Raw genomic sequence first — 24,751 nt, 5'->3', positions numbered from 1 at the left:
TTTTATAATTTATATATACTATTCTTACATGGATTTTGAAAATCTTTATAAGAAGCCTAATAATTCAGAATATTCTTATTAATAAAACCACTCAATGATTTACATAAACGTTGACAATATTTTGAATTACGGTTGTATTAAATTCATGTAAGCGATAGCAACTCCGCTGGGAGATTGAGACGTTTCTAAGATATCAGAAATGAAAGCATGAATTGTAGTTATATTGTGAACGTGTTCATTAGAGTTTGTACTCAATAACGTTGTTAAGATTAATATATATTTATTTAAAAAATGTGTATCGTTATTTCGACCCTGAGATAGACGGCAAATACTGGCGTTCGTGTACTGTATACCTAACATTTATAGGCTTTAGAACTAATGCATAACACATACTGCACATTTATTATAAGGTTCCTCTTTTTTTCGGGCATATCAATTATAAGAACATGTGCAAAAACAAGGATATAAACATCGTTTGTATTATTTATAACATCAATATGAATCATTTGTATTTAAATATATATTCAGGTTCATGGCAATTGGTATTAATATAATAATACATACCGCTTAATTTGTTTCAGTAAATCTTTACAGTAACGGTATGCATTGCATTGGTAAATCATGCGTATGCGTACATTCAAATTTAGTTTTAAACTTAGCTTGCACATAATCTTGACATTCTGTATCATAATGCTTTAAAGAAACAATGTCACAGTTTGAAATACTTCTTTGACCTAAGCTTAAAATGTATTTTGGTTTTAAATAGTTTCAAAACAAACGAGTTCCACGCCAAACCCCCTAAAACACGAAATGGACAGACTTTTTAAATAAACACATTTTCAATACTTTATTTGTACAAAATATTTGCACGCACATATAAGGATATGGATATTAGCCAGGTTTTGCCCTGAAATTAATGCACCGAAACGCTCTTATTAAACAAAGTTCCGTTACCATAAAATGAGCTCGTAAGTCAAAGATATATTAAGTATTACGTTTACGGACACTTGAAGAAAAAATGTCAAGTGAAACGGCGCAAAAGTACACGTAAATTAAAAAGTATCATTAAAATATAAAACGTACTACAAACGTGTGTTTTAATAATCCGGTCATCAAAATGTGTTTCGTAATGCACGCATTGCAAACGAGCTATACACCAGTAATAATTGTACATTCGAACTGTCCCCTTAGCTTCTGGCATGATGTACATCATATTGTTAACTATGGCAAGCGAAGTGCACATTATTGTCTTAAACCACGGTTTAACAGTTAACTATATAGTTAAGAGACTTTAAACCCGGGTTCAAAGTACCGTTTGCACATTAATTCCTTAAACCCCGGTGCAAGACTTTGAACCGCGGTTCAAAGTTTCTTAACTCTATAGTTAAAAACGACCAATGAGATGGTGACATTTGCCTTCTAATTGTGGTTTAAGCTCCGCTAATTGGTTGTCTCTGAATTATGTAGATACGAGATTTGTATCTATTTTGTGACACACTTTGAGCCTTGGTTCAAGCTCTTGAGCTCGGGTTTAAGGAATAAATGTGCACACGGCACTTTGAACTCGGGTTTAAAGTATCTTAACCCTGTAGTTAACTGTTAAATATTTAATGTGCATTCCGCGCGTCTTAACCCCAGTATAAGACTTTGAACCGCATTAAGACTTTGAACCCCAGTTCAAAGTATCTTTACCCTATAGTTAAGTGAAGACTAATGAAATCTCGGGAACTGTTATTCGACGAGATTGTTAATTTTTGCCCATCATCGCCCCATGCCATTTTTAAGGTCAACCGATGTTTTGTGAACATTCGCACCGCATACAACCCATTGAAATTAGGTTATATTGCACTAACTTTTGGTTTATCGTCACCTTTGTGAGCATAGTGTGTCAAAACTTTCATTTTACTGTATATTCAACAGTTTGATAATTTATGTGCATTCTGCGCTTGTTAACCCCAGTTTAAGACTTTGACTCGCAGTTCAAAGTCTCTTAACCCTATAGTTAAGAGATGACCAATGAAGTCGCGGTATTAACCTTCAAATTGTGGGTTTAAGCTCCGCTGATTGGTTGTCTAAGATAACAGATTTGTATCTATTTGTAGACACACTTTGAACCGCGGTTCAAAGTTTTGGACCCGCGTTTAAGGAATTAATGTGAAAACGGCACTTTGAACCCGGGTTCAAAGTCTCTTAACTATATAATAAACTGTAAAACCGTGGTTTAAGACATTAATGTGCACTTCGCTTGCCATAGTTAAACATGCATAAAAAAACACGTTGACAATAAAGCAAGCAATAACTATTTGCTTGCATTGCATCCTCTGTAAATTGTTTACCCAAGTGTTGTACACTGTGGTGACACTAACAAAGAATCAGCTTTGAAACAAGATGTTTACTAGGAAGTATATTACACTTTTTCTCTCTACCAGAGAGGTCACTTTCTCCAAACCTTCTCTTAATAAACCATCACTTAACACAGGGTTCCATTACATAATGGACATGCCTTTGTCTAGAAGTAAATTGTTCTGTATATGTTCCAGTTCCATACCATCAACTTCCTATAGCAGTTGTCTCAATATTAAAAAAATCAGTCTCCTCCCAGTATAGAACTAACTTGCTTCACTCGCAAATATGCCATCTCTTGCAGGACAACTTTCTTTGATAGGAAACAGACACATGTTTGAGAACATTTATCTCAGCAACTAAACCAATCCAACAAGAAAACATATACAAAGGTTTATTTTAATATAAAGTTTATAGAACGTTAAAAGGAAATATTGTTGCTTCAGTGCCAACCTCGATGTCATAATCTTGATTCAAAAGGGGGAAAAACTCTGGTGTATCAATCATAATTTCCTTTACAAAATTTGGGACCCTCAATCCATTTACTATATTTACACTGATGTTTAATGTATCCAAACAATTTCTACTTTTATTATAAAGGATAGTTTTCGAAACAGAGTCACGAGACTTATCAGTGACAGTATCTGCTAATTTGACTGCCAAAATAGCAGCGTAAAGGAATGTTAAGTCCGCCGCTGATAGGGACCAGTTTCGAATTCCCTGATACAACCTTTATATTTTTAAACCTTCACAATTAATATGAATAGTAACTACAGGGGTTTCAAACAGCTTATGAAAAACTCCAAATAGAGTCTGGGAATTGTAATCATACTAAGGTCATCCAGTGAGTTCCTTCAACCTTAAGTCAATATCAGGGTCAATGGGATCGTCCCAAGATTTATCACAAGTAACCATAGACTCAGAATGACGTTTCCAAGCAAAACAAATGGTGTATTAAAATGCTGGTTGATCAATAACAATGTATACTGAAGTACCTATCCCATGTTTGGTAATTGGATGATTTGATTTTTGAAAATATGAAGATATATTCTCATAAAAATAGGTACCAACTTACACTTAACTAAGTTGAACACGTCAGTTCTCTACAAATGTGTCTACCAATGTCAGCAGACTTGATACCTTTTCCAACAAACTGCTTTAGCACCTCAAAATTTCTGGATACCTACTTGTGCAACTGTATGTGGTTTTAAGTTTACAAATTTGAGGCATTTTAAACAAACTCATGACACGTTCAACATACGACTGTGACATTTAACCATCATCAACACATAAATTGTTGTTAACACAGTCACGAACACCAAGTTCAGATTTGTCCTTAAGCGTATGCAGCAACTACGGAGCGACGAGTATTGTCCAAAAACATGCACACGTACGCGATCATCTATAAGATCAAAATTTGGTTCATTGCCCTATACCAAAGAAACAGAATAAAAATGTATGTTGTTCTGGGGGGACAAAAATAACTATTGAACAACTTTTATTAATCAGCAAAGATTTGAAACGTTTGCATTGTACGTAAAAAGTAAAATAAGTAAAATTAAATTAAGTTCAATTAAACGTACAGTCTACTCTCGTTATCTCGAAGTTGGCGGGAACATGAAAAAATATCGAGATAACGAGAGTTCGAGATATCCGATTAGGCGTTTTCAAACGAAAATGAGACGCAATTTTACCTTGTTTTTAACATATAATTACCTGCTAAGCGGTCTAACAAAGCCGTCAACATGAGGAATAATACTCTCTTCCTAATATACATGTATACGAATTTTTACGAGGCACGATTAATTTTGCTATTTTAATGCTTAAAATGACGTTGCAAGTATTACAGAATTGTATGAAAACATGCGGTTAGAATTTTTATAGACTGTCGAGTAAACATCTGGTTATGTTGCTATTTAAATTGATGATGCAATTGACCTCCAATCAAGACGAGGGGTTTCCATCTGAACATGCGTAAATCACGTTCCGGAATACTGAACTGTACATGTACATTTTGTTGTTTGAAATGCAAAGTGCAATAGATTATTAGTACAGGATCAAATACAAATGAAAAACCATTTTGAGTCTTGTCTTTATCATCGTTATTATCTTAATAACGTTTTATATACGCAAAAATATAACTCAATGCATTTTGGAATGTTGTTTGTAAAAACAATTACTATTTTGGCCTTTCGGCAGGCTGTGTATTAATTGCAGTTAAAGTGACAGGCCTTACTCAAGTGTTGATGGCTAACGACATTACACACGTGTGATCATTGATGCAATCGATGATACATCAATTTCCTACCGCAAAGTATCGGGAGCAGCCGGGCTAAGCGGGACGGTGATCAAAGAAAAAATTTCGCACCTTTTGCCGACACTGGGAAAGTTATTCGCACTTCGAGATAAACCACAGTAAATACATGTAAAATCGGGACTCGGGACAAAATTTTATATCGACATATCGAATAATTCGACATAACGAAAATCGAGATATGCGATGTTTACTTACATAGATAAAGAAGGAAAAAAGTTGGGACATTGAGCTTACTTCGACATATCGAGAATATCGAGATATCCGATGTCGAGATAACGAGAGTGGACTGTATTTGTTTGAGCTCGAATGCATTGAAAGCCTAGGCTAATTTAAACATTGAAGCGTCAGTTTCCGATCGCTAGTCGGACAGCATATTCAATACACCAGGGCTGCTTTGACTAAATCGAATAAATTGTCACGCGCACTTGCTGAATTTTGACAGCACGTTACTAATATAACTTACATTAAAATACTTTAAGTCAACGATCTGTGCACTTTGTATATCACAACTTATTGCAATTTTTTAAAAACTTTTTACAAATCAATACACATGTTATATTTGTTTGGATACACTTACACGTTGTCATGGTTGGACGTTTTGTATGGATTGACCCTCTATCTCAAATGTTTGATTTTTTGAATGGGATATACATATATTTGGACAATAAATAAATAAACGTACTTTACGTGATTGTGCTAGTAGACATAGCATGAAAACAATAATTGATTTGAAAGTTTGACTTTAATCTCCAATAATATGTGCACCTATCTGTATAAAGGGAAGACATGACAATACATTGTGCATTGACAAGAAACTGTTATTACGTATTGTATTGTCGTGTGTATTCAGATGTAATGCATATAGTATACATATGCATTTAGCAAAACATATTTTCTATAAACTAAATGGATATCATGGGCCTTTACCATTTCTATCTCAAGAAATTACACTTTGAGTATACCTTCCCTTTATTCATTTTCCCGCAATGGATTTCAGTATAAATGTGTAAAGAACATCTATTTTGTTGTGTTCTAGTTACTTTATAAAATTTACAGATATTCCCTCTAATATATTAAATAATTTTGCTAAATTTGACTAAATATTGATATAATAAAACATTAATTATACATTATGAAGGTCACCCCAAGTCCACGTACCGAGTGAGTCCTGTGCAGCGAATGGGTATTCACATGTAATGACCTCTTTCTGACAAACCAGACGTATGCCCCGTTGGAAAACTGGTGCATGCAACCCTCCCGTGGGCTACCGATTGCACTGACTTAGTGTCGGATCCGGGGTTTATTTAGTATTTGCGTCGGAATAACTTTCACGTGTGCCGCGTACGTTATTTTCTGAAAATGGGTATGCTTTAATATTGGTTCTTTTCTAAAAAAAACAAGTCATGCCTCGGAAACAACGTGGTTTACACATACCCCCTACCCTTTGACATAATTATGGACAAGGTGTGAATCTAAGTTAGTCACAAGGAGACGTACATACAAGCCGTGTGCGTTATTTCTAGTGAATTGCTACGTATGTTTCATGGTGCTTTATGGACAAATGGAAGCAATCCCCCGGTAGCGACCTAGTAAAAGTAAACCTCATGTTGGGTGCCTGTAAGACTGAACCCGTTTCGGGCCGGGGTTTTAATCAGCATTGGCTTTAGGGGGACGAACAAAGTCGTGCGTTATTAATTGTAAATGGCATTCACCTATAAGGACCTCTTTCGTACAAACAATACATATTTTCCGGTACCAACCTAGTGCACGCAGATTTTTTGTGTTGCCTTTTGCGCTAACCTAATTGCGGGCCGGGATGCTAGGGAAGTGTATAGATTTCATGTGTGTTATTTCCTATGAATGGGTATTTACATCATATTGGTCCCTTCTGTCAAAAACAAGAGTTATCCCTCGTAGAAACTCTGTACATGCCGAACTTCCATCGGTTGTCTGTTTGATTAACCTAGTTACGTGTCATAAAGTCAGGGTATGAGTCAAGTTGAGATGTACCCAGCTACTTGCCATAAAGTCAGGGTATGAGTCAAGTTCAGATGTACTTAGCCTTGATATTGTCGACATGTCAAGTTGATAAAACTGTGAAGATCAACTCGTTGATTGAATGAAATCGTTGCAACTGATAATTGTTCGTATAAGTTATGACAAATGTTTACATATTCCCTTTCCTGAGAATTAAAAGATGCATTTTTCATAACGATATTTTTAATTCAGTAAGTTAAATACGGCAGTAATTAAGGCCAGCATGAATGTCAAAGACAATTGAATAGGCAAACAGGAATTGATTGTTTACACAGAGCCTTCAAAGCATCGAAATATGACTCTATCAATCGCCTATGCTTTCAATTATGTATGCGCCTTTTATCATAGAGCTAGGTGAGCGAAATTTAGCATATGTATGTAATATACAAGCTAACATGTTTGCCTTAACTATACATCCAAGTCAAATACAAATACTTTGCATTACATCTAGTTGGGATAGTTTCAATCTGTGTAACAATACTAAGTAAACATTTCCTATCGTAAAAAAGCACTCTTTCAACCAAGCAGGTTGTTTCATAAAATAAAGCACCCGCCAAGTGAAGTGTAACAGGATAAGATTGTTTAGATACGTATGTGCTTCGTACATCACTTACTTGCCATTGAAGGCATAGCATTATGAATATACAAGTCGCCTTAAATCTTCATTTTTAATAAGAACACTCACAACTCTCATATAGAGATTGAAGTGTGCAGGCATACCGCTTCATTGAAATACTCGAATCTATTAAACGTACTAAATCATTCCGGATGGTTAATGCTAGATTCTACAAACTTTTGTTTCATAAAACCAAACGCAATATACTCAACAAAAACTAACTAAAATATTTTTTGGTATGCGATCTTTCGAACTTTCAAACAATATTAAAGTACTATACTATTCGTGATATTGAACTTCTTGCCATTTGATGAACTAATTTATACAATATCAACCGGTCGGTTATTTGAATTATGTTAAAGAAAATGGTATGTCTAAGACAAGAGTCACTTATAAAGAAAAATGTAAACCCCGGGAGGTAACGTCACACAACATTATCCTAAATATTATACCATGGATGGTCGACTTCAGCACGCATGTGGTTATATTCTATAAACATCTTTGTGGCGATGTGCACTTGATACTTTTTAAATCTCAACATGTATATATAGTATAGAAATATCGCTTTAGTGGGAGTATTTGCGGTATTTCATCCAAATGCAATTTTCGTTCATGTTATTGTGGCAATGATGGAAGTTTTGGAATCATTTGAGAAACTTTAATTGCAATGTTAGTAGCTCTTTTTTTAAATGTATGATCATTGGAGTGTCTATCAAAGTAACGGTGGTAATTATATGCACTGTCAATACTTAAATCGGTATTTTAAATGGTATTTCTATGTTTAGCCAGTTATCGAGTATGTGTGATCGAACTATGTTGTTAATACTGTCAGCTTACACTTGATATCGTTTGTCAGTGATTGCTTTAGTGACTCGTTGAATAAATATGTTATGTTATCTCGAGTTACTTTCATAAAAATCTGACACTAAGTTAAATATCACAACGCAATACATACATGTTATATGTCTCAAGGTCCGTGCACAAGTTGTTTGGTGTCTCAATGTCACACAGCCATGCTTGTAGCTCGCGTGATAAAGCTGATATTTGAAAAATTGGGGTTGATTTTGAAAAACAAGTGCGTATGAATTGCGCAGTCTTATTTAAATTTCTGAAGCCTTAATATCAATTAGTTTGTTTAATGATATGTTTGATAAATTACTCATACCATTGTTTCATAGCCTTGTGGACGTATAAATCAATGGCAATCTTTCCCCGTGATGTTTAAATCTAAGCCTGCCAAAGCGACCTTATGAAAAAGAAAATTTAGTCGAAGCCTAATTGATAATATAAACGTTAAGAAAAAAAACGAATCTTTATTCCAATGACAGTTTCTGAAAATCAGACACACAATATCACCTTGTTAAACAAGGGCTGTTTATAAAACACGCCTGCCCCCCCCCCCCCCAAATGGGCTGTCAGTTGTAGTGGCAGCCATTGTGTGAAAACGTTAGAGTATGATTGGTAATTAAAAAAATAACTATTTAAATTTAAATCTAAAAGAGAAGATCTCGAGTTATCATCCGGAAACCATTTTACTGCTTCAGGTCACTGTGACCTTCAACTTTGACCTAGAGACATGAAAATCAATAGGGGTCATCTGTCGGTCATGACAAATGTCCCCATGAACTTTCCTGATCCTAACCTGATCCTAACCCTAAGCATTCGTGAGTTATCATCCGGACACCATTTTACTGTTTCGAGTCACTGTGACCTTGACATTTTACCTAGAGTCCTGAAAATCAATAGGGGTCATATAACAGTCGTGACCAATGTCCCAATTTTACTTTCTTGTTCCCAGGCTTAAGTGTTCGTAAGTAATTATCCGGAACAATTTGACTGTTTCGAGTCACTGTGACCTTGAACTTTGACCTAGTGACCTGAAAGTCAATAGGGTTTATCTGCCAGTCATGACCATTGTCCTATGAACTTTCCTTATACCAGGCTTAAGCGTTCTTGAGTTATCATCCAGAAACCATTTTACTGCTTCGAGACACTGTAACCTTCAACTTTGACCTAGTGACCTGAAAATCAAAACCTTGAGTACTAATAATCAATATGGGTTTTCTGTCAGTCATGACCAATGTCGCTATAAACTTTCCTGATCCAAGGCTAAAGCGTTCTTGAGTTATCATCCGGAAACCATTTTACAATTTCGAGTAACTGTGACCTTGACTTTTTACCTAGTGACCTGAAAAACAATAGGGGCCATCTGCCAGTCATGATCAATGTACCTTTGAACTCTCCTGATCCCAGGCCTAAGCGTTCTTGAGTTATCGTCCGGAAACCATTTGGTGGACGGACGGACCGACGGACCGACCGACAGACCGACGGACCGACCGACATATGCATAACACTATACCTTCTCTTTTCCGAAGGGGGCATATGTATGTACACTACATGTACACTGAAACATACGAAACAACATATAAGTTTCTGATAACGTCATCGTTGTTTCTTTGCGAATCCGGTTTCTATAATGAAGAGTAAACGATACTTAGTAATCGAAATATCTACAATACACTGAAGTATACAATCACGCAAGGATTGGTGTACGTCGCCTTAACTGAAAGAGATATTTTCCGATAGTGCGCATGATCAATGGTGTGTGCAGTTAATTTCAAATTGTTAGTGGTTTTGGTTGCCTTTTGTGCGCATGTAGATGCAGCCATATGTTAACATAAAGAATGTCAGCAAAATATGTGATCAAACCTACATACTAACGTTGCCTTCATTAATACCACATTGTAAACTGTATTATATTTATTTGACAAGTCTGCCAATATTGTACCTGTAAACTTGTTTCGTTTGTTAACACAATAGTTTGGTTGAACTCAAATATAAAATAATAACAACTTTCAATGTGAAATATAAAACAATATTTTCCGACTAATAATAATTATGTTCTCAACTTTTAATACTTAGTAAAATCTATGAAAACAATGTGCAAACACTCGTAACCACAATTTTGACATATTCACATGTTACATGTACTGTATGATTGTTATAGTCACGAGGAGTAAACAAAGAAGGTATATTACTTCAGTATGTGTTGTAAATCGTATTTTCAAGTAGCTGTTACAGGGGCCATTACAATTTGTGTTTTTGTATCTTTGTGAGATCCATCAGCACCACTCTTATACCGAACTCAGCATATACTAAAAACGGGCAATGATCATATGATAAGTCAATAATAGTGTAAGGGATTATTAAATAGTCGATGATAAGCTAACGACATATATATATATATATATCGAAAGTAATAGTAAAATAGTAGATGCATTCGATAAACCGATTGCTGAGTCATTGTAAATATCCAGGTGCTGAAATATTGGTTAACAGTAGCTAAGGCATTAACAGTGCTACTACTCCCGTACAGAACTAGTATCCACCTGTACCCACCTTGAGAGCATAAGCTCATTCTGGCACATTTCCAATCCCAGGTACTGGACAGTTTCCAACATATTTAGCAAAGGTTCAGACTAGAACAACATACCTACTCCGCTGTTTGACAGGTGCCCATATGTTAAGCATACTATCCAACAGGTTTGCGTTTGCTAACAGATTAATCGTCTCATAGCCACACATGGCCAGCATAAGCTCAGGCAGGTACATTGTGCATGATTGAGTACTGGACTCGTCCGCACATTATTAGAATCAGCCCAGACAAGCTAGCTTTCACATCAGGTTTACTTGACTGGATAGAAAATTGTAAGCATATGCTCGGGCAGTTCTACTACACGGGTACTGATCTGGTACCTATATGACTAGTTTGGAATGATAAAAATACGTTTTCAGTGCATTTATATCGGACTGGTGTCAAAATAGTTAGCACATGCAAAGGCTTTTCACTACCAAGGTACTAAAATATGATGTTCCTTAATTGTTTATCTTGTGCAATTTGAAACAAATCTTTCTTTCAAATAAAATCACTTTTTGAATAATGTATCAACAGTCTTAACAATTATATAAATGAGTCGGTGCTGAAACGGGCATTCAACAGATGGAATTCACAAGCGCAAAAACAGTCCAAGCCTTTTGGTAATGCTACTACCCTTTTTGGTGTTACTCGGATATCATTAAACGTTTACCAGGACAATCAATGTCGGCTTTAAACAACCAGACACGTTGCTGTAATAATTTTCATTTTAATGAATGGTTGTAAACAAAGTTTATTGTAATGGTCGATGTAATATTTTATTCTTCAAACATCACACAAATAATTCGTTTTTGCATTTATAAGCTATAATTAGCTAAGTGAACCTTTTACTTAAAATGCGATGTTAATGTGAATTAATGATTAGCTGATGAAATATATATTGGGCTTATGTAATATTTATTATTTCCTTCACGCTAAATTGTGCACCGGAAGTTTTACATGCTACACTCTGACCATGTACTCTATATAAGGTCAGTAGCGTTTCATATAAGTTCAGAATACATTAAATAACGGCACGGAAGTAAATAAAGAGTATGTCATATAATCAGATTGAATTGTTCTCCTGTTATGTATGTTGATACTTTGAGAAACAATCGTTACACTGCTTCTAACAGACCCCGGTACGGTGTGATACAGGGAATTACATTTATATTGGGCCCGAGCTACGTCCTCGCCCGTTATAAATCAACCTACCATGTTACACACCCTAAGGCGTAAGTAAGGAGCCGTGTGACCTATATTATTGACTGGCTTTAACCCTTTTTAGAAATATAGTGAACACACAATCCATAAACAATTAAATACGAGTCATTTAAGTAAACTAAAGCATTTAAGGTAAACTGTTCGAAATAGGTTTCCTGATTCATGATTACACGTTTCGTAATGGTTATCAACCTAACCTAACTATAAATATTATCTAAATTCACACAATGCAGTACAAAAGACAACACAAATATAGACATTTTTTTTAAGCTGAGGGTAATGTTAAATGCAATTAACTATTTATCCTTTAAAAGGGGTTTACCGACATCCGATTGTCACAATTTTTCGATGATATATTATATTATATTTTAATATAATTATTGAATGATATAACTGTATCAATATACATTTTTGTAACGGATAGTATTATGTTTCTTAAACTAAAGTTTCTCATAATTGTTATCATTATTTGACAACATAGTTTTGGTTTAAAGACTAACTGCTGTCTATATTAAGGCAACGAAACAATAATGTGATCAAATACAAGTACCTACTTTGTTTATCAAGTGAGCAAACCCACTACAATGTATTATTGCAAACCGACTATTATCAAGCATATACACACTTGTTACGCTTTCAATTCACTGTACAAGTAGCGCATGGAATCTAGTAAATTAAATAGTATACGTTGTTTCATATTCGCCCATAATTAAAACAGAATGATACAAAACTTACAGACAGTATAGTTATTTTATAAAAGTGCTTTGCTTTTTAACACGGACTTACAACACGTCTTCAAAATTTTAAATGGAAGTACTTGAATGTCAACAAATTTAAAATAGTGATCTCAGCAGAATGGGACGGCAGATACTTGTCAGTGTAGTTGAAACTGAATATTACAATAAATATATGTATATATACATATTTCCCAGCGGCAAGAGTACTTCAAATAATTAAAGTTACATTGATCATTAACATATGTACTGGCTGAATCACAGACACTCACATCTAAAAGCACAAAAACTATTTATGACGTCATTATGAGCCTTAATGGCTATTAGCGATTGGTCATTCCTTCGGAAAATCGCTACTTCTTCGTATCTTTGCATATTGACGATACATGTTAAATGTACATACTTAATTGCAGTTCAAATAAAGGATGTGACCCCACAATTTTTATGTACAGCTTTAGATCTTACTATGTAGATATAATCTACTATTCTCATTGACAGCCCTTGTTACACCACACGCGTAAAGTCACTACAGTTTTTATTGTCAGTGTTTATGAACAGTTCAACAACTCTTCCCGAATCATATTCACATTGAAGTTCACAGTTTTAGAGTGTCCGTTGGCAGTTGGGGAATATACTGTCTAAAAAACTCAATTCGATAGTTTGGGCATGGTTTTGTTCTTTGCAGATATGCATGCATTTTTTTTGCTATAGATCAGTGTAGTTGAAATTTATATTGGTCGTTAAATGCCTGCACATAATATGTCGAGTAACAAATCATAGTTCAAGCGTAGTATTAATGCACACCAGTTTTAGCTTGCTGCATTAATAATGTATAGTTTGACAATTTAACATATAAATATTTTCATCAAGTAATTACTTAAAACACCCTCAGTATAAAGGACTTTATTACCAGTAGAATAATCTCTAATATTTATTGTAAACACTTATGTATCTACAAGAACGAATGTGGTGAGGGTTTCCTTCCTGCAGATGTATCCGGTGTACAAGAGCCACCATAAAGCATCTCGCTTATCTTCAAACATTCTTTAATGACACATGTTTAAGATTATATTTATTTCTGAGTGGATTCTGTATGTGTTTTTTCTAAAAGTAAAGCTTTACTTTTTAAACAGTTTAATATACTGATTTGATTTCAATGTAGACGCCGAATGACCCCGAATTGTTGTTATAAGCAAAACTTGTGATCTGGAAATTAAAATTTTGGCAAACATTCATGTTGTTTGTATTAAGTGAAAATCAGAAGACTTACGAATAGCACATTTCTTCTAATGATATGAACTTTTCGTTGTCTTACATCAATTTACAAGCTCTAACAAATACAAATATTTCAAAAAAATATATTAAATTTCTTCAGTTTGATGAATATGCCCCATACATGAACACAATATTATAACTATGTAAACAAATGGCACGGGAGTTGTTGATCTTTTACAAGGCATGTCTTTAAAAACAAGTCCTTGCCGAGTTATGTTGCACATGAGCAATGGACTATACAGCCAATAAACAAAGTGCAATAATTCTGTAAATACATATTAAAGCGTTGGTGTCCTTGTATTCGGCACTGGCTTTCGATGTTTTCCTTCTATGAGTCTCAAAGTTATACTTGATTCTAACACGGCACGTGCCAAATTTCATATAAAATCGTCTATGAGTTATTCTACAACAATTATGGGCGGAGCTTATACGCTGAAAGCACGCGCTGTAACTTAACAAAACATGCCGATACATTTTCCACCAGCGTAATAATCCGGTATTTTACGTGAAAGTTATTTAGGGCGGAGATCTGATCGACATAACAGACAAAAGTTATTTTTATGGGCGGAACTTCACATACAATAGTACACAAGAAAAATAAGATACATTGTGTACATTATAGTTATTACCCACGGCCGGAAGTTTAGATGAATGGTTTCAAATCACTCGTGCATCGCACTCGTGATTTAATCCCTCTGCATTTAAACTTTCTGCCGTGGGCAATTCGACAACAAACTATAACGTACACGAATTATTTCTTAAATATGTTTTATACGAAGGGAGTTATGGTCCGCGTACGAAATTTAAACTCAGGACAACACTAATGTAAATCCTAACGTGAAAGTAATTGAAGGGTTACCAAATGTGTTCCGCAAAAAACCTATTTGTCGTTTTTGCCTCAACGGTTTCCCACGAGAGTTTAGCCCTTTTCATTTATTTGCATCAGGTGAATAACGTATTGTATTGTATTGTAATTCCTCGGTAACGCTTTCGAAAGCGATCAAACTTTACGCATGCTCACTCATTCCAACTTTTGAAAAGCGATGCGAAGACGGAGCATAGACCATCTTATTTGAGTCATTCAATTGTAAACACATTCTTTGGAAAGGGCTAATAATGTCGCTGCAGTTGACCAAACAATGTGTTTAAACGCAATTGCGTACAAGTACAAATGTTTGCTATGTGAAAAACTTCCTTCTATAACTTCAACATGTACGCTTATACAATGGTTTCTATTTTCGCTTTCTAGTTTTTTTAATTGTCATATGTTGTTTAAGTTGTTGTCGTAATTTCATTTCATCGATCCTCAAAAAGTTGTAACTCTGTTTTTCTGGTCTCCTTCCAACCATAGAGTAATTAAATGGTAATTAAAGTTAATGCGTTTTAATTCCCTTTTAGTATTGTTTAATATGAGTTGTAATGCTATGAGGTTAAATTTTATTTACACTTACATGTATCATGAATATTGCTTGGCCAAGTGTGAGGTTGAGCGCTCTAAAACCGGTTTAAACCCCCAATGATTTGCATAGCCCGTTCCAAGGCGATGACCCCAGTTTTATTATTCTATGTGTATGTTATTTTGTTTTGTGCTGTTTCGAACTGTTTTGGCAATCGGTCACATGTCTTAAATAAAGGAACAACTAATTGTGTAAAATGAGAATGCAATACTGTTCCAACAGATGGAGTTTCGCTTCTTTATATTATCATCTACTCCATCTTTTGTAAATGGATTGCGACGGCATTTACTTTCAATATCCTCTTACCCATATATATACTCAAACAAATGTACATTCTACTCGGCCAAAGCATTTCCGAGATATAGCTCCGGACACATAAGGGTTTCCGTCGGACGGAAGGACGGATCTAAGGTCGGACGGACAACGTCAAAACAATATCCCTTGGCCAAGAGTGGGAGATAAAAGCACTAAAAGACCTACGCATTACAATTCGGATGCATAATCACGCGCAGGTAGACATACTAAGACATTGAGACATGACTATAATAGCAGATTTGGTTTTTGGATGCTTTTAAAGATCTTTATATTATAATGTCGAGGAAACTATGTGGGTTTTTTAAAAACCAAAAAATGAGCGCTGTACGTCAAACAATGAATACAGGAACGCTAAATTAATAAAATGGTTATTTAAATCTGACGAATTCAGAGGCATGATACTAGCGTGCTAGTCTTTAATGTTTTGCCTCTGACACCTGGTTACTATGCATGAACTAGATCCTAATAATACAAAATTTGGTGAATGCTAACGTGTACGTGACACATTAAGACGCGACACGTGACCGTATCAGTGTGATAGGTGCGTATATACTCTACAAATGCGTGTTAGTTCATAGACGGAAACAAGCTATTGTTTTGGACCTTTAAACATTGAAAAATGTGCACTTTACATTTTTGATTAATTAAAACGGGAAGCGGATAACGACAACAAGCGAGGCATGGTATTGTAATGCGCATGGGCGGTGGGGGGTTAGAGGGTAAGGGTAAGGGTTAGGGTTAGGGGTCGAGTTTGGGTTAGAGTAAGCCTTAACCCATACCTTAACCCTAACCCGACCCCTAACACTAACCCTAACCTTACCATAACCCAGGGTTATCTCCCCTATACCATGCCTTGCTCGTTGTAACTCTTCCCAATTAAAACGCTGAAAATAAATGCTAGGGCAACACTGGATAAATGATCACGCGCACGTGCTGCGTTTAAAGAGTACTTAACAATTCGAACTTGGTAGGCTGACAGCATCCTGATAGTAAAATTACATTCAAATCACTGTGTAATTAATTGTGTCTTACATTAATTTATTTATAGTTATAATAAAGCAAATCTGTTTCAAGATAAAAAAAGTCAAGATGACATTGCATTTAATGATACGATGACGCTGGTAGTTGAATGGGGATTATCGGTTGATGACGAACGCAAATACATTTTTACAATTAAGTTTCCATACAAATATTGTTTACATTGTGAGGTTCGTTGAAGAGAACAACTAAATTAACTGCATAATATTGGAGATAGCTAAATAACGCTCCTAACTATACATATACTTTACATGTGTTTAATGTTAAGGAGATAAGTGTCTTTTACCTGTGAACTGATAAACGTTTTGCAACATATACGATGTTAATCGATAAATAAATGCTAGCAGCCGAAATGCTGGATTAAAAAATAAACACTCATATAAAACACGATGCTTGAACACTCTTCCTCCAATCTTATAAGCTGTTGATTTTGAAGTTTGATGTTACAGAATGCATTACAGCTTGGTGGTTTGTCTATAATGTCTGAACATTTCAATTAGGTTGGGAGGCAGAGAAACATACACATAAGCCGAGTGAGTCATTTTCATTTCAACTTTTGAAAAGCGATGCGAAGACGGAGCATAGATCATCTAATTTTAGTCATTTACTTGTAAACACGTTCTCTGGAAAGGGCTAATTATGGCGCTGCAGTTGAACACATAATGTGTTAAAAACGCACTAGAGTACAAGTGCAAATGTTTACGATATGAAAGACTTCCTTGTAGAACTTCAACATGTACGCTTATACATTTGTTTCCATTTCCGCTTTCTTGTTATTTTTCAATTGTCATATTTTGTTTAAGTTGTTGCTTGTTATCTTCTTCCATACATGTAAATGGATTGCGACCGCATTTGACCTGCAACATCATCTTATCCATATATATATATATATACTCAAACAAATGTACTTTTTAATCGGCCAAATCATTTCCGAGCTATAGCTCCGGACACATGAGGGTTTTCGACGGACGGAAGGACGGATTGAAGGTCGGGCGGACAACGTCAACACAATATCCCTAAGCCAACAGTGGGAGATAAAAGCACTAAAGGTCAAAACAATATCCCTAAGCCAACAGTGGGAGATAAAAGCACTAAAGGAACTACAAATTCGGATAAATAATCACGCGCAGGTAGACATACTAAGGCATTGAGGCATGAATTTTGAGGCCCTTTACATTCTAATGTAAAGGAAAACTATGTGGGTCTTTGAAACAATTACGTTAAACAATTAATACAGGAACGCTAAATTGATAAAATGTAATGAATAAATGGTCATTTAAAGCTGACGAATTCAAAAGACATGGTACTTTGTCAGCGTACTGGTCTTTAAAGTTTTTCCTCTGAAACCTGGTTACTATGCATGAGCACGATCCTATTAATACTATATTGGATGAATTGTCACGTGTACGTGACAAAATAAGATGCGGTACGTGACTGTATCAGCGGTATAGGTGCTTATGTACTATTAACAGGCGCGTTAGTTCATAGACGAGAAACAAACTATTGTTCCTGACCTTTTATTATTGAAAAATGTGAACTGTACATTTTAGGTAAATGAAAATACTGAAAATAACTGCTATATTGGATAAAGGATCACGCGCACGTGCTGCATTTAAAAAGCACTTAACAATCATAACTTAGTAGGCTGACAGCATCCAGATAACATAATTACATTCAACGAACTGTGAAATTCATTGTGTCAGACCTTTCTTTATTTATAGTTATAATAAAGCAAAGCTATTTCATATCCACAATCGGGTTTCGTGGCAAGAAAAACGAGGCTAGTCGAGATGACATTGTTTTTAACGATACGATGACACTAGTAGTGGAATGGCGGTTGTCGGTTGTTGATGCACCAACATATATTTGTACAATTAAGTTTCCATACAAATCGTGTTTAAATTGTGATTTTCGTTGAACACATCAAAGCTGAATAAACCGCATATTTTTTGAGCAAGCAAAATTACGCTCCTAACTACACGTATAATTTACATGTGTGTTATGTAAGGAAACAAGTGTCGTTTACCTGTGAGCTGATATACGTTTTTCATCATATACGATTTTAATCAATAAATAAATGCCAGCAGCCGAATTGCTGGATTAGAAACGCAACACTCATGTAAAACACAATGCTTGATAACTCTTCATACGGTCGTATTAGCAGTTGAATTTTAATTTTGCTGTTTAAAAATGCATAACAGCTTGGTGGTTCGTCTATAATGTCTGCAAATTTCAAATAGGCTGGGATGCAGGGAAACGTACACACGTGCCGAGTGAGTCAATATAAGTAGATAAGTATTCACATGTGTTGGTCCCTTTCTTACAAACAAGAGAACATTCCCGTTAGGAAGTGGTGAATGAAAACCTCCCGTCGGTTGCCTCTAACACTGACCTAGTGTACAGTCGGGGTTTTAATTAATGTTGGCGTCGGGGAAACGTTCACGTGTGCCGTGAATGTTATTTTCTGTGAATGGGTATGTACCTTTAATAGCCCCTTTCTAACAAGTAAGAGCTATCCCTCTGTAGCGAGCAAGTGCACGCACACTGTCGGCCACCTGTCTTAATGACGTAATTCTTGGACTTGGTTAAAATAAGGCTGGGTGGCAGTCGGACATACATGCCGAAATCGTTATTTCCAGTCAATGCGAATGCCATTTAAATGGCACTAGTCTACATAACAATATTGTTTCCCTGTTGGGAGCCTAGTGCTCACAGACCACCCGTTGACATACTGTCAGACTATCCTTGTTTCGGGCAAGGATTTTAATTAAGGATGTTTCCATTGTTCAATGGGTTTTCCATTTTAATAATCCGTTTGAGAACCAAGAGTTAAACCCCAGAAGCGACCTGCTGAACGCAGTCCTCGGGCAAAGGATTTAATTTGTTCGTACACCATACTTCGCCAATTTGTCTGGTTGACGTACATGCGAGTCTGGGTTTTAATAAGGGTGATTGTAAGCAAGACATACATTCATGCCGTGTGCGTTATTTCCAGTGCATAGGTATGCACTTTCATAGGCTCCTTTCTTAAAAATATGTTGCCCAGGTAGCGACCTGCTGCACAGTTACCTCCCATCCTTTTCCTGTACAGATGACATAGTTACGGGCCGGGGTTTGAATCAGGGTGGGTGACATAATGTCGTGTGAGTTATTTTTTGTGAATGGGTATGCATATTTATCATACCACCGCATTGATATCTGCCTGATATAACGTTGCCTGATATATTTTTTATATCATGGTCAACAGGAAGTTCTTATATCAGTCATATGGGGAGAATGGTCATATTACTCGGAATTAACTATAAAGTAATCATTTAAGTAAAAATCAAATCAGATTTAACAAGACAAACAATTTGATACCAAGATGTAATATATTCTAAACACAAAATGCAACACAAACAGCAAAACACCATTTTTTACAAATATTAAGCGCGCGTGCTCGTGTCATTATTAACACGTCATACGACAAAAGTCATATTCTTTCCCGCTAAAACTGTAGCTTTTTAGCGTTATTTTTAAATGTTATTTCTTTAAAATCGGGGACGAAGAGGTATGATAAACAGAAAAACAGGTTACTGCCTGATCTTTTTGTAATATATCAGGCTCGGCACGAATAAAATAACGGCTCGGCAAGCCTCGCCGTTATATTATTCTAAGCCTTGCCTGATATATTACAAAAAGATCAGGCAGTAACCTGTAATTCTCTATTTAACAGCCCACAGTAGCGACTTAGTGCAAGTAGACCTCATGTTGGCTGCTAGTACGGCTGACTCGGGCCGGGATTTTTATTAGGTTGGGCTTCAGTGAGACGTACAATGACGTGCGTTATAACCTTTAAATGGCTATTCTGCAATTATGACCCATTTCTTACAAACAAAATATATCGTCCGGTTCCGGCATAGTGCAATCAGATTTCCTTTTGGCGGCCTGTTGTGCTGGCTGACCTTATTTTGGGTCATCACTTACTTGCACTTAACAATATAACATTATGAATAGACCTACCGTATTAAATCTTCCTTACTTATGAGAAGAAACACATCTTCCATGAAGAGGTTGGAGTGTGCAGGCATGTCGCTTACTTGAAACACTTTAACTAATTTATAAAACAGAACTTACCATCCCGGATGTGTCGTCACACAAAATAAGCTTTAAGATTATAATACCATATATGGTATATAGATTATAATACCATATATGGTATATGGACGCACTCCAATTCTATAAATAGGTGTAAGGCGATCGACACGTGGTTGCTTTGATAACTCGATATGAATGGATAGTATAATGTAGTTGCCCATGAATTCTATACATAGATGGTGACGTCACTACGTTATTGTCAGTAAGACCGGTGTGACACAATGGTTGCCCATGCGTGAGGCAGCACGGTAGTTTCCCACTATGCAAAATTCATGCAGGTTATGGCGGCCATGTTAGAACTTCTGGAATAAGTTGCGAAACTTTAACCAACAATGTAAGTAGCTCTTTAATTATATAATGCATGATCATTGTTGTGTCTATCAAAGTTACGCTGGTATTTATATGAAATGCCAAATCTTAAATCGCTTATTTAAATGCTATTTCCGAATTTCTATTTTTATATAATTATCGATGTGTGCGAATCCAACTATGTTGTAAATATTGTCAGCTTACACTTTGAATCATTTTTAATTGACTGTTTAGGTGAAACTGTACATTAATATGTTATTAAATTTCAAATTATTTTAATAAGACGCTTGCTCTAGGTTAAATAGATTCGGTCAAAATAATTGAGTTGTTTGGTGTCTCAATGACACACAGTCACGTCTGAAGCTCGTGTGATAAAGCTGATATTTTATTTTTAAAACAGGGTGGGGGGTTGATTTTAAATTACGAGTGTTGTACAGTTGTACAGTGGAACACACTTCCATTTTATGTAGTCAGCGCTGATACAATCCCCGGATTTAAATCAGTGTTCCTTCCATAGATCACATGATTCTGCTTTATCCTGTTTTTAACTCTACTAATATTTTCACCACATATACAGTTGTATATGTATATATTTAAGTCTTAAGGGCTTAAGGTGTTAGGTTTTGCACCTTTTTTTATCACTGTTGATAGGATTTTCTTGAGTGGATTGAGTAACTCGGGAAACCTATCAATCTAATTCTTTTTAACCCCCCCACGCATGGCCATAATGTATCAGTATTGAACATAGCCATTATTATAAAAGAAGAAAGAGTGTATATGAACTGAGCACGCTTATTAAAATTATTTAAGATAGATAGATAGATAGATAGATAGATAGATAGATAGATAGATAGATAGATAGATAGATAGATAGATAGATAGGATAGATAGATAGATAGATAGATAGATAGATAGATAGATAGATAGATAGATAGATAGATAGATAGATAGATAGATAGATAGATAGATAGATAGATAGATAGATAGATAGATAGATAGATAGATAGATAGATAGATAATTCCGCTTGCTCAGTGGTGTGTGTTGTAAATGCCAAATTGATAATGGTTTTGGTCGCCATTTATGTGCATTTAATAAATACATCCATGTTGAATTAAAACTAATTTGTAATCAAATTATGTGATCAAACCAACATTCTCACGTAGCTTTATTTACATCACATATTGAAATATAATGTATGTTTATGACAAATCTGCCAATCTTGTGTCGTTCATTAGCACGAACTTTTTGTGTAACTAAAAATTAACAATTAAACCCAAGCCAGCAACAGTGACAATATTGAAAGTAAATTAAAACGTAGCTTTTTTATATTCGATTCTTTTGTGATACTATAATAGCCTTTTCTTATGTCACAACATGATTTTTATTGGTAATATACATGTTTAAACAAACGAATCTTGATTACAAGGTAATACAAGAAGAGATTTTCACGTAATCAAAAATATGTACACTACTCCGAAGTATACGAAACAACATGTTAGTCTCCTCTTGGTTTGAACGTGAACATTCTCAATCGACGAATCCGGTTTCCACTATGAAGAGTAAAGGATACTTCGCAGTACTCGAAATATCTACAATACTCTGAAGTATACACTCAAGCGAACGATGGTCGCCTTAACTGAATATATTTATTTTCCAATAATGCGCATGCTCAGTGTTGTGTGTAGTAAGTGTCAAATTGATAGTGGTTCTGATCGCGATTTGTGCGCATTTAAATAGATACCGCCATATGTTGAATTAAAACAAGTATGTAAGCAAATTATGTGATCAACCCTACATACTCACGTAGCTTTATTAACATCACATATTGAAATATAATATATGTTTATGACAAGTCTGCCAATCTTGTGTCGTTCATTAGCATGAACCTTTGGATTGACTAAAAAAAATAAAAAACTGAAAATGTAAACTGCAAAACAATGTTTTACCGATTAATTATATGGTCTCCAATTTTAATACTAATTACAAATATTGCAAACATAATCTGAAAGGCAATAGCATCACCAATATCGACACTTTCACGTGCTTAATGTACGTTATGTACGTTTTAGTCACGAGGCGTAAACATGAAGTAGGTGACTTCAGTACTTGTAGTATCTCGTTCTTGAAACTAGCTGTTAAAGAGGCAATTGCAGTTCGTGTGTATTAGGGCTGTCACGATTCACCGGTATATCGCGGTGCATGTCGTGAAAAAAATCGCACCGCGGTACGGCGTTGCCTACGGTTTTTTTTAATATTATATTAGCAAATATATAAATACATTACATAATTATTTTGATATAGATATCGTTTTGAAAACTGTAGAAGCGATTCAAAAGGGCTAAATAAATAATCCGTTAATATCCAGGTCAAGCAAGCGCTTCCACTGGTAGATGTTTAACTTTCACGTTTAAAATACGGCAATGTATGGGTCCGTACCTTTTTTGAATTTGGGTTAGATTTCCTTTGCAAATAAGTTCATAATTATCCAAAAGATGTTTACTCTATTTCTTATTTTCTTTCTTTAGAATATCGATCGTTCAAAGCATGGCACTTCCAAATCATGTTATCTTAAGATTATGAATAAGTCGAGGAAGAATCAGAACGCTACGGATTTTCAATACTGGGCCTGCTGACTCCGCATTTTAAACATGCCCTTCAAGCGTTCGATTTACACAGGTCGTAGTCACAGCTATTGTAAACAACATGGCGGACATTTTAGAAAAAGACGCGAATAACAATAACAATAACAATGACTACTTCTATCAAGTTTATTACAGTTTCTTTTACAGTTTCAAGTCATACTATGATACCCGTGTTTTCTGATTAGTGTGTTTAATAAAGTTTGTAAACTGTTTTCTTTACAGATACATATTCTGTAAAATATCGCGGTACGTACCGCGATACAGTGTTGCTGTACCACGATATACCGCGGTACGCTCACGGCGTATCGTGACAGCCCTAGTGTGTATGTATTTTGGTGAACTTGGTGAGGTCCAAAAGCACCACTCTTATACCAAATTCAGCAAACACTGAACACGAGGAACTTTATTATAATAAACCAATTAGATTTATCATAAGAAATTGTACAATATGTGATGTATTCGATGCGCCTATTACCGTAATTGTGTCCAAATGGTTAGCATATATGCTACTGCTTTTTCTACTAAGGTATTGCAATGGGATAATCTTGTATTGTCTATCTTGTAAAATTGAAAACATCTTCGTTTCGAATATAACGCCCTTTTCGGATAATATTTAAACAGCCGATACAACTCTATCGATGAGTCGGTGTTGAAGCAGGCATTTAACACATGGTTTTCACGTGCAAATACAATACAAAATATTATTTTTGATGATGCTTTCCCTTTTGGTGTGACTATGATATAAAATATCGAACTTCGCCATCTTTTCACTTTCAAACGACACTACTCGCTTTGAAATGAACCGAACATCTACGATTTGGTATAAAATGAAGTGAGAAGAGCATTTTTTTAACCTTGACTCTCGTTTTGCAATATTGTCTATAGAGAAAA

General features: G+C 35.4%; 3 protein-coding genes across 4 annotated transcripts in view; all 3 read left to right on the top strand.

The window, feature by feature from the left end:
- The window catches only part of LOC127845103 (uncharacterized), a 365,628-nt gene that overhangs the window by 6,644 nt on the left and 334,233 nt on the right, over nucleotides 1-24,751 (top strand). Inside the window, exon 1 of one of the 2 annotated variants that reach the window (XM_052375809.1) lies at nucleotides 21,148-21,242. The exons of the other annotated variant lie outside the window; for it this stretch is intronic. The gene's annotated coding sequence lies outside the window, so the exon portion shown is untranslated. Of the gene's footprint in view, nucleotides 1-21,147; nucleotides 21,243-24,751 lie in introns of those variants that run through there. 2 annotated transcript variants of the gene reach the window in all.
- The window catches only part of LOC127845106 (uncharacterized), a 271,505-nt gene that overhangs the window by 61,327 nt on the left and 185,427 nt on the right, over nucleotides 1-24,751 (top strand). The gene's annotated exons all lie outside the window — the stretch shown is intronic.
- The window catches only part of LOC127845933 (uncharacterized), a 165,771-nt gene that overhangs the window by 82,789 nt on the left and 58,231 nt on the right, over nucleotides 1-24,751 (top strand). The window lies entirely within an intron of this gene.

The sequence above is a fragment of the Dreissena polymorpha genome, chromosome 9 (genome assembly GCF_020536995.1).
Source record: "Dreissena polymorpha isolate Duluth1 chromosome 9, UMN_Dpol_1.0, whole genome shotgun sequence".
Classification (NCBI taxonomy): Eukaryota; Metazoa; Mollusca; class Bivalvia; order Myida; family Dreissenidae; genus Dreissena; species Dreissena polymorpha.
Note: the sequence above shows the minus strand (reverse complement) of the source record. Positions and strands in the feature narration are given on the sequence as shown.